Source organism: Cupressus sempervirens, chromosome 1 (genome assembly GCF_028749045.1).
Source record: "Cupressus sempervirens isolate cs-2001-9-10 chromosome 1, ASM2874904v1, whole genome shotgun sequence".
Taxonomy (NCBI): Eukaryota; Viridiplantae; Streptophyta; class Pinopsida; order Cupressales; family Cupressaceae; genus Cupressus; species Cupressus sempervirens.
Genome location: NC_143118.1, coordinates 295802777 through 295815277, shown reverse-complemented (window position 1 = coordinate 295815277; position 12501 = coordinate 295802777).

The window sequence follows — 12501 nt, the reverse complement described above, 5'->3', positions numbered from 1 at the left end:
TATGCCTCTTAATTCGATGCATATTATAGTCTTCTCTACCTGCTTAGGTTCTATTTTAGTGAAAGTTCTTCATATCAACAGTTACTTTTGACAAAGATTTGTATCTTCTACATGCTTCAGTGGTTTGCTTCATGATTTCTCTTTGTTCCTATTTTCTGGAACAATCCTCTATTTAGAGGCTTCTACAATTCTTCACTAGGTTTTCAACTATCTCTTTTTGGAGTAGAGTTTTTCCCATTGGGTTTTCTCTATTTTCTCCATTTCATAGAGATTTAGTTGTGATTGGGTACCTCATTATGCCTTATTGCTGGGACCCAAGTTTGCTTTCAGCATTGCATTGTAGTTTCCTTGCTCTTTCTACATTGTTTGTAGCTGCATTGGTGTTCATCTTAAGGGGGTGTTAGAGAAAAAGGTTAGTTTAATTTCATTAATTAAATTACCTTTTCTCCCTTCTTAAGATTTCAATTTATGCACCTTTTGCGTTCTCTATTTAATAATTAATTAGTAATTATTAAATAGCTTTTACCTTTTAGGTTACCCTTTCAAGTTTCGATCTTCTTTTATAAGGATTGACCTTTTGTAATAATCAATATCTTTTATTTTTCTAAGAATACAATTTGCATATTTTTAGAGCAAACCATTGCCTCTTCTTGTCTTTTTCTTCTTTGTGATAGGTTTTCTACATGCAGGTATTTGAGTGCTTTGTGGATTTGTATTGATCAAATCCTTCATGAATTTCTTCTTAATTTTGACATTCATCTTTGCCCATGTCTTGATCTTTTATTTTCCTCTTTATCTATCTTTTTAGTCTATATGTGATCTCTATTGAAATTATTTAGAATAACTAAGAGGGGGGTTGAATTAGTTATTCAAGGTCCAAATGAACAAATAAAACTTTTCACAACTTAGTGAACCCATATCAATAAAAAATATTCATGCATGCATCCATTAGATCATATAATCACTTAAAATTTGTAGGTTACTGTCAAATCAACTTTGTAGAAATATAAGCATGAAAGATAACAAATTCAATAACACATTTGACACAATAATTTTATGTGGAAACCCAATTTGGAAAAAGCCACTAATAACATGCTACTCATTCTCATTCTTTTGAAGTGATTCTCTGTGAAAGGCCAACCCTATTAAAGGTTACAATACACACTGTTAAATGTGACCTAGTTAGTGGATTTCAATCACCCTATTAGGAGTGAATCTTGTTAGAGGACTTTAGATCATTCACTTGGAATATCAACCAGTTAAAGGATTTACAAATGATTGTTAGGTCAACCTTAATCCAAAGGATTTACCCTAGACTGGTACAATGATTAGAAAGTAACAATAAGGCTTGATTTGATAACAAATTACAACTCACTTGTAGATTACATATCTATGTTTCAGTCTAGCATTCTGCTTAGCTTTCACACACTTATGCTATGATAGCTTGTTCACCCTTCAAGAATTCATACTCTTAAGCCTTCTTTCTTTGCTTGCCAATAGAAATCTCTTATGTTTGGTCCCTAAATGAAGCAATACCTTAGACCTCATTTCTAATTTAGGTTCTCAAGCATTGACCAACCTTGCTTCTAACCAGCCATCTCCTTAAATAGAAATTTAAGATCTTTTGTCATTCATCCTCTATTGTCCATTTTAGGGTTAGGTAGGATTAGGTAGGATCAAATGAATCTACCCATATTTTCATTTTTAGTCCCTTCTAGAAACTTCTCCTTCAATCCCCTTTCAATTAGTGTCAAAATAGTTTACTATGAATTTTGTGCTACCAACTCATCATAGTTATCTTCCATATGCTTCACAAAGTTCAAGAAAACAAAATAGTTGGCTCAAATTTGTCAAATCTATGATTTAACATGAATACTGGTATTCATCATCAATTTTATACCACTCAGCTTCCATACTATTCTTCCACCTATCTTCAACTAGATCACTTAGGAAATACTAAAGTTTACTGGTGCTTAGCATCAACTAAACTTAACATGGCTTGCACTGTATCACTCAGCATACACTAAACTTTGACTTTGCTTAGCTCCAACTGATTTTCTACTTTACTTGCACTAACTTTTCTCAGCACTTGTTGTCCACTTGGTCAATCTTGGTAGACTCAATTCTTCTTATTTGTTCTTCTAGACTTTGTCAATGTATCCAACTTTTAAAACCTTAAGTAGATAAGCAATGCACTATAGTACTCAAATCAACTAAGCAGTTGTCTTACTATAAAGTAGCAGGTTTGACATCAGTGACAAAAAAATGATTGAAACACATTCTCATACTTATATTAAACTATTTTTAACAATCCCACCAAAGTGAAGCATGACCCTTCAACTTTGTGATTGTTATCTTTACCATTTTGTTATTATGAGTGTTTTCATACTTAAAGTACTTATCCATCTCAAAGATCCAATCCAATGCTACATTAGTCTCAATTCTTCCATCATAGTAAGAAGCTTGAACAAAAATTCTAGCATTTGTCCTAAAAAAGCCATCATGGCGTGTTTCCTCATCTTGTTCCACCTCATATTTAGGATTAGGATTAGGTGTTCTTCATCATCATTAACATCCTTAAGATGTACATCTCTTCTCTGGGCTATCTCAATAGCTTCAAGTCTCACTATAGTATTTCTCAACATGTCCATTATAGAACTATCTACATTTCCTCTACCTCAAACCATTTTTATAATAGTTCCTACAAGATCATAACCTTCTACAAGTTATAGGTCAAATTTCATATCTGCCACCTTGCAACCAATTCATTTAAGGTTCTCCATGATCCAATTCACCAGAAAGAACTCAACTCTGATACCACTTGATGTAGGGGATGAAAGGAGATCTAAAAGGGATAAACTCAAATTAAACCTACTAATAGCCTACCAAGAGTACACATGGAAGAAAAACATTGAATTATAGAAAAGAGACCATAGAACTCATAGATTTACTAATTGATTTGATAAGTCAACAATAACTAACATGCCTAACTGTGAGTACTTTTTAGGTTGCAAACTTATACAAGGAATTAAAATATTAGAAGCCTCATATGAATTCTTAATTTCCTTCTAATAATCATGCTACCTTTTACTTTATTCCATCTATCTTCATCTTTCTCTCCTACATCAAATCTAAGTGCTTAGCCAACTAGACTACAAGTTGGCTAGTTAGGCATTTAATTACAATATAGGTCGAGTCTTGGAGATGTAAATGATAACCCAATGAATGGGAAATAGTTGTTCATGTGCTTTTAAAGATAGGTCCAAACACAAGTTAGGAGTCATCTCCCAGCTGTGCAAGATGCCAAATCATCATTGGAAATAGTGAAAAGAAAAACAACACTCCTCACATGATGAAATCAAAAGGAAAAAAAGACCATAAAGAATGGCATAGAACTCAAGAAAGATGACATGTCAACATTTGTGCTCTTAGGGTAAGGATTGAAAATGGGTCCTCGACATCATGCTAACTTCACATAGCACAAAACCCAAGGTAGAAATGACTACACGATGAACAACAACTAGGCACATAAAAAAAATTTTGGGTGATGCAAGATTTCTCATTGACCCAAGACGCACATCAGAAAGAAATAATATTTATGAGAAAATATATGGGATTCATTTATTTAATAATTAAACAACTAAAACATGATTTTACTTCCTTTATTCATATCATGTAGTAAGTATCCATCATAACTATCATGTTGGAAAATGCAAAAAGGCCATAATAATATGTTCCCTTAAATAATGCATTTAATAGGAAGGAGTATCACAAATAAAAAAAGATATAGTAAAAATTAAAAATTTGTGGCTTGAAACTAATCATTGTACGCCAAAGGAATTGAACATGATTGACAAAAGAAATGGAGTTTACTTAAGCTAAAATTTAGGCATATAATAATTAATTAATTCTTTTATTAATTATTATTATGCAACCTAGGATATTTATGTGTTAGGGTTTTGATCTCCTTTATAAGGACAATCGCTCTTTGTAATTTATTAATTCACTTTTGATTATAGCAATTTCTCTTTTTGCTCATCAAGAATGTCTTGTCTATGGATCTGGGACTTGTAGCCTCCATAACTTTTTCTTCTCTCTTTCTGTGACAGGAGTTTGCATACAGGTGATCCTTAGGAGCTGTGGGGTTGATCTTTTATCAACTTCAACATGGTACTAGAAATTTGGCATCAATTTTTAGATCTATGGCTTTCAAAGAATTTTTGTATTGAATCTAGGGCATAGCTGATTTTTGGTGCACTTTGAGCCCAAACAGACATCACCATTGAGCTCAAAGCACCCCAAAACCCCTATTTTCATTTAAATTTTATCAAATTTTGACATAGTTGGAATCTGAGGCAAAAAAATTTTGCTCCCAGATTGGGCATGTTTTCGAAGGCGATAATTTTCTAATTTTTTTTGACACATTTCCTAAGGCAAGGATTATACAATTTTTAGTGAGAAAATCAAAAAATTTTGTTTTGAAAATTAAGATTTTGACACATTTCCTGAGGCGACAATTTTACAAATTTTGGTACGAAAATCAAGATTTTTTGGCACATAAATCAAGATAGTTTTGGTACAGAACTGACATGCTTCTTGAAGTAATTTCTTATATTGGTTGACACACATTTCAAGGTATTTTGGCATGGATCTTGAGGTAGTAAAAGTTATTTTCTCCTTCGAGCACTTTTTTGACCTGCATGTGGTTTTTTGGCCATAACTTGCTCATCTAGATTTCATTTTTTGCGAATGAGATATCACCAAAAAGCTAATTCCAAGCCTGTCATGATGGTGTAGTTTATTTATATTTGTGATGCTATTTGGTGGCCTAGTTTGGTTGTCAAAATTAGAAGTTCTATTTTGCACTCTAAGAGACATATTTTGAGACATTCTATTTTACAAATTTTGCTCCAAGCACATCACATTTAGTTTTTTGCTTATCTAAATTTTGATGGATATCTTGGTTGTTTCAAGTCTGGAGATCAATTTTGTTGTTTTAAATTATTTTTCATGGGTTGTACTATCTATTTTATCAACCTCATGTCTCTTTTGATCTTTGTTGACATCCTTTTGTAGTATTTTTGCAAATGCATCGAGATAAAGTGCCACTCTTTTGCATTTTAGGATCTTGTACATCTTTGTATTTTGTTTTACTTGCACTACATTATAATGTGTCTTGAGGGGTTTCATGTTGGCCATATTCAATATCTTCCTTTCTCAAGTGAGTGTTTCTTCCATGACATTAACCTCATGATGTGTTGATAGCACATGCCATTATAGGTGTTTGTACTTCTGTTGCTTTCTCGATTTTCCTAGTTATACTTTCTATAAGAGATATTGCATTTAATTTTAGTGTTCATGTTTTACCTCTTAGCATTATAGTGGTGTCATGTTGGTTTTATTTCTTTCTTGGTTCAATGGAGTGAGCTATGTATTCAGTATTTGATCCTATGTACTAGGCGATTGCAATGGCTAGATACCTATGAATTTCAATGAGATGGATCATCTACCATATAGACATTCTTTCATTCCATTTTTGGAGGCCATGAAGATACCTTTCATCTTTGATTTATCATCTTTTTAGACTTATCCTTCTTTACCTAGTCATATTCTATTTAGTTGAGGTTCTTTAGATCAATAGTTTGGTAGTGTTTGTAGCTTCATGCTTCAGTGATGTTCTTCATGATCATCTTTTGTTCCTATCTTCTAGAACATTTTATTTTCATCTCTTTTTGGAATAGGGTTTTTCCCATATGGTTTTTTCTATTTCTCCTTTTTATAGAGATTTGGTTGTCCTTAGGTACCTCATCAAACCTTGTTTTCAAGACCCAAATTTCCTTTCACTAGTAGTTTCTAAGTTTTTAGCTACCCCCTAAGTTTATCTTGAGGGGGGTGTTAGAGAAATAAAATATTTTCTTATTAATTAAATCATATTGATTTAATTATTAAGTCACTTATTATTTCTATTTTACTTAAGCTAAATTTTGGGCATATAATAATTAATTCTTTTATTAATTATTATCATGTAACCTAGGTTAGTTATGTATTAGGGTTTTGATCTCCTTTTATAAGGATTCATCTCTTTGTAATTTATTCATTCACTTTTGATTGTAGCAATTTATTTTTTTTCTCATCAATAATGTCTCATCTATGGATCTGGAAATTCCAGCCTTCATAGCTTTTGTTTCTCTCTTTTTGTGACAAGTGTTTGCATGAAGGTGATTCTTGGGTGTTGTAGGGTTGATATTTCATCAACTTCAATCATTTTCAAGTGAAGGTCATTGAAAAATATTTCATGAGTAGTGGTTCACACAAACTCATGTCTCATGAGAATAAATGGAACACTTATCACTCATTAGATCTATGTGATGCTCACAAATGTGAAGTTTAATAAATACTAAACATTAATTTTGAATAAAATAATAGAGTAGATTTAATCAAGATGTAGATTACTAAAGGTAGATATGAGAACTTAAGAATGGAAAAAGGAGAATATATAACTATATACTTTTAGAAAAAAATTGATGATGTAAATGAGATTATAAATTTTGGTAGGAATCTTGATGTTAAGGAATTGATAGAAAATATGTTTATTACCTTAAAAGAAAGCTATAGAGGTAAGGTCTTAGAAAAATTATGATCCAATGAGTTTCACCAAAGAGTAATTTTTTGGAGATATTAATGTATTTTAGGTAAGAAAATTTGGAAAAGAAAAACATGTATCTGAGATAACTTTCAAAGTGACAACAACTAATGAAAATAGAAAAGATGAGAGTACATATAAAGAAGAAGAAACATGTATAGGAAGTCTAAAGAAAGGAACTAGTAAATATAAAGATTACCTCTCATTGTGTTCTCACAATGCATGCTCCATTTTTCCTAGAAATAGGGACCCCTAGTAAACTTCTATATACTAGACTCCTAGTCAAGAGTCTGGGTCACTTTTGGACTCCATCAGGAGTCTAGGTCAAGCCCCAGTATATGACTAAAGACACGTGGAGAATCAAGAACCCGGAAATAATCTCCTAAAGGACACTTTTTGCTCTCTCAAGTAGGTACACATATGCACACCCTTATGGAATTTTACAAATGCACATCTCAAGAAGTGTGCACCATCACACTCCTAGATGCACACACTTACACACCTCCATAAGGTACGCTAGTTTTCTCACCCCAAAAGTGTGCATGTGTGCACCTCTAGGGATGCACACATGCGCACTATCCCATATGTGTACCTTCCCTAGGGTCTAAATAAAACCCCAGACCCCCTTCTCCCTCTCATTCACTCTTCGCTCCCTTGTTTCATCACATCTCTGCACCTTTGAACATGTGATATTCCGTTGCTCCCTGACCTACAAGGAACAAAACAACTAAGGTTAGCACCATGAAGGTGCATACATACGCACCTCCACAAGGTGCACATGTGTGCTTCTCCATGAGGTGTGCATGTGTGCACCTTCCAACCTTAGCGAAGCCTAACTAAAACTAAGATAACTAACCTAAGCTTACAACATGAAGGTGCACATGTGTACACCTTCCTTTACACTTAAAGAAACAATGCTAAAAACCTAAGCACCAAAAAAGTGCTAGGAATAAGGTGTCTCACCTTGGATAGTTCCTATTCTTATTATTTATTTTGTAAATGTATTTTTTGCAAATAATGTAATTAATTGTGAGTGTACATTTCTAGTTGGCATGTTGATGCGTCACTCCACTTGCATGTGTCAACATCTTGAATTGTGTGTAAGGAGATCATGACTGAAATGGTTATGATGGATTCTTATGATGCGTAAGAGATATCTTTGGAAGACATGATGATGGGTGAAGATATGAAGACATGTGGCAATTGATCATTGAGTACTGTATAGTCAAGTCTCCATCTAGCAAGTGGGGTTTCAAATTTTTTTTAGATTCCTACTTTTTCAGAGACTAGTAAAACCCTAATATGGTTCTTCTTTGGAAGTTTCCCTAAAATGGAAAGTGCGTGATATAAGTGACTTTAGGGTTGTAGATAGGAGAGAGTGAAATTTTATTGTTTATAGTGTTTTGTTGTGACTAGATTTGTCTTCTGTGTCCTGAAAGAAGTTGCATTGCAAGTGTGTTGTAACCTTTGTGTTGAAGATAATACATTGTGTAGGTTTCAGAGGCGTGGGGTTGTTTTACCAAAAGGTTTTTCCCCATTGGCATATCTTTTTTTTTGTGTTTTCTTTCTCTTCTATTTTTCTATATTCATTGTTAGTATTTTTCTATATGAGCAATGTTAGTATGCTAATAGAAACCAAATTTAAATAAAGCTTCTACAAACTAAACAAAAATCATAAACTTCAAGATAGACTAAGATGAGCTCTCAATTGAGAATATGAGCCATTAATGGACTCTCTCAATAAGAAGCTCTCTTGTTGAGTGGCTTTGTCTAAATAGATAGGATGTATGCTCAAGCTTATGCTTCAAAAATGGCTTCAAATGGAGTTGAAATTTGGGTGTGAGTGTATGGTTTTGATGTAAAATGGCTTCTTAAAATGGCATTATGACTTTACTTCATGGATTGTGTTTTTTTGCAAAGGGGAAGGATCAAGAGGCTTGAGGGATTGAGGGCTAAGATGAAAAGATGGGAAAAATCTCATGGAGGGCTCAGATTGCATGAGAGGAGAGCACATGGATTGTGCTTCCTTACAGCCAATCAGGGAGTGACACATGTCACAGGGTGAGAGGATGGAGGAAAGGGGAAGGATGAGTCAACAAATGAGGCTCAAGGGATAAAATCTTCATAAAGACCCTCATAATGGCTTTTAAGAGAAATAAAAGGGCTTGGAAGAGTCATTTATGGCCTAGTGGACTTCATAAAGTTTTATGGTTGGGATATTTTGAAAGAGATGAGAGGAATTTCGACTTGGGCCTGATTAGGAAGGTTTTAAGCTTGCTTAGGATTGTGCAAATGATTAGAGGATGGATTAGGATGGTTTAGGATTAGCTTAGGGATAGGCAAGTGGATGGCATTTAATGAGGGTGGGTGAAGGAGGAGATATTTGTTAACTTTGGCTTGGGTTAGTAAGTTTTAACCCATGTTTAGGGAATGTGACAAGGTTAGGAGGGGATTAGGATTAGGTTTAAAGACATCTTCTAGAAGAGTCTAAACTTTGGATGAGGATAAAGACTTTCTAGAATAGTCTAGAACTTCCTAGGATGAGGATGAAGACTTTCTAGAAGAGTCTAGAACTTCTTAGGATGAGGATAAATTAGATTTTTAGGAAATAAATAAAGTTTTATTTATTTCAAGGGTTTGGGTTGAGGAGATATTTATTAAAACTTTTTTAATAAACATGAGGATTAATATTTAATCTTAATTAAATATTTTGAGTTGGGATTAGGGGTAGGAAATGATGGGATTAGCCTTTAATCAAAATTAAAGAAGGATTAGAAGATTTTGGAAGAGGTTAGTGGTCTTAAGGAAATTGGCCAAGTTTTGGGTAAAAAATAAAATTTTTATTTATTTTGGGTTTTTTTGGTCAATTTATTAATTAAATAATTAATAAATAAGGAAATAATGTTTAAATAAGATTTAAACATTTTTGGGAGGGATTCCTTAATTAAATATTTTTAATTAAGATAAAGGGATTTAATGGCATAAAAATAAATAAATTAATTAAATAATTAATTAATTAATAAATGATTATGTCATCAGGAATTTTTCAAAAAATAAAAATACTTTATTTTCTAAAAGTTTTTAGGTGTCTACATTTTGCCCCTCTTTGATGTGATGCCACAAGTGGCATGGCATCAAAGATAAGAAAATAAGATGCCCAAGGCTAGAGAAAAAGAGGAGAGAATGGACTACAAGATGCCCCCTCAAGAAGGCGACGGGGAGAGAAAGTGAGGCTCGACAACTTCTTGAAAAGTACAAGAATCTGAGATGAGCAAGAAGACTCAGATTGGCTTAAGAGAAGAGGTTTAGTTAGTGCAAACTCTCACTACGGGAGAATGATAAAGCAGGAATCAGAGGCACAAGAGGAAGCAAGCTTAAGATCTCAAGGATTGCAAAGGATGAAGGAGCAGAGTGCTATAAAAGGAATCCAGGATGGGGAGATGGATGAGAAGATTAAAAAGCTGATGGAACAGGATTTCAAAGAGTTAGATTTGCAGCAGATGGGTTTCAGAGATCCCTAGGACTAGGATTGTGGATCTTGAAAGATGAGGCTTGGTGGATTGATTTGGTTTGGTGGATCCCTAAGACTAGGATTGTGGTTCCCTAAAGCTAAAGGTGAGGAGGGATTCAAAGAGATACTGATGCATAAGCTAGGGTAGGAGAGACAGATGCTGGATATGGATGGGGGATAATGGAGATGAAGGAAAACTATTGAAGCTTTTTGAGTGGGGGGATACTTCAAAGAGAAGTACCACCATGTAGTTGAACACTAGATTTTCTATAGGACTGTTGGTTAACTGCCAAGGTTACCAAGAACATCAAGGCCTTTTCACCAACTGTCCAGAGGACTGACGGACTGACTCAAAAAAAACACGCAAGGATTGCCCTAGCATCACACATGAATCTTGAAAGAATCAAAGTGGAACTGACACTGGGTAACCCACAAGCAAAAAAGAAAAACAAACAAATACTTGATCAAAGACCTTACGCCCAGATTGCCCCATTCGCAGTATACCATGATATGGAAGATCATGGAAACTTTCAGGAGGGAACAAAAAGATTGTTTGGAAAAGATACTTCAAGACCCAAAAGGGAAGATTCCAAATCAAAATAAAGTGAAAATCCAAAAGAGAAACATTTTCCAATGAGATGGGTAGGACAAGGTACTAACAGACCAAGATCAGACATGAGGAAAGCTATATCCTACAAGGATCTATCGGAGAGCACCTAAGATGGTGGATCTGGATGAGTGATGCGTATGGTAAGCTGAACTAAGAAGGATAACACTTTGGTGATAGGAGATCTAGTTAAAGGATGCATTGGGATAGCTAACCAAGGGTTGTGCGATGTGTGCAAGATGCTGAGCAAGGACGATCTAACACGAAAATTGGATAGATACAATGGTACTAAGCTAAAGAGGATGTACAAGTTGACAAACCAAGATATGTTACAAATGTACAATGTTGTTCATGTTTGGGTTTTGTGAGATGGAAATGTTTGTGAAGGGTGGGATGTTTGAAATAGTTGATAGGTAGATAAGTAGATGGTTTGCGAAAAGCTTAAGGAAAATGGGATTCTTTGTGTGCATGTGATAGGATACAAGCTAGGATACAAGATTATTTACAAGCTGGAATATGGTACAAGCTTTGGACAAGATTCGGCTATACAAGGTATGATACAAGGGATGGTAAAAGATTTACAAGCTGAGGTATAAGATTTACAAGCTGAGGTACAAGATTTACAAGCTGAGGTACAAGATTTACAAGCTGTCTAGGAGGTATTTACAAGGTCCAATACATTTTGGATATTTGGTTGGAACACCAAGGGAACAAGAAGGTGTTTTATGGGATGGTGTGTGAATGGATGAGGGATAGGATAGTGGTAGATAATGGATTAATCTTAGTACACAACGCACCTGAATTACCAGGTTTTCACCAAGTTACCTATCCAAGGCACTTGAATTTCCAAGTTTTCACCATTGGACGCTTATTTCTCTTTACTATTTTATTTTTTTATATTTTTTAAAAGCTGGGTATACCAAGGAGCTTCAAGCATAGAACTTCTTGAGATGAATGATGTTAGTAGGATCATTCAAGAGTTCTCCTTCTGGTGTAGATAGCTGATAGGCTCCAGAGCCAAAGGAGGCAGTGATAACATAAGGACCAAGCCATGTAGGTTTAAATTTGCCTTTCTTTTCTCGATCTACTAGGACTTTCATGTTTTCTTTGAGCACCATGTCACCCGGTTGAAAGTTTCATGGGAGCACCTTCTTGTTGAAATTCCTTTTGAGACGAGTTTGGTAGACTGTGAGATGATCATAGGCTTGTTGTCGCTTCTCGTCTAAGAGATCTAGCTAGGTGAGCCGAGCTACTCTGTATTCTTCATCTGATATTTTCCCTTGCAAAGATATGCGCAAGGAGGGAAATTTAACCTCTATAGGTAGTACTGCTTCAACACCATAAACTAGGGAGTATGGAGTTGTACCTGTGGATGTACGAAAGGAGGTTCGATAGGCCCATAGGGCTAGATTTATTTGTAGGTGCCAATCACAACCGAAATCATTGACAACTTTCTTTAGGATTTTGAGGAGGGTTTTATTAGTTTCCTCTACCTACTGATTACCTTATGGGAAATATGGGCTAGAAAAGCAATGATGGATGCAGAGGGAAGTGCATAATTCTTCCATGTTGAGATTTTTAAAGTTACCTCTATGGTCGATGAAGATGGTGGATGGGATGCCGAAGCGGCAAACAATGTGGTATGAACTTGGAGACCTGAACTCCTGTAGCTGAGATGAGGGGGACTGCTTCCACCCACTTAGTGAAATAGTCTGTAGCTGTTATTATCCATTTATGTCC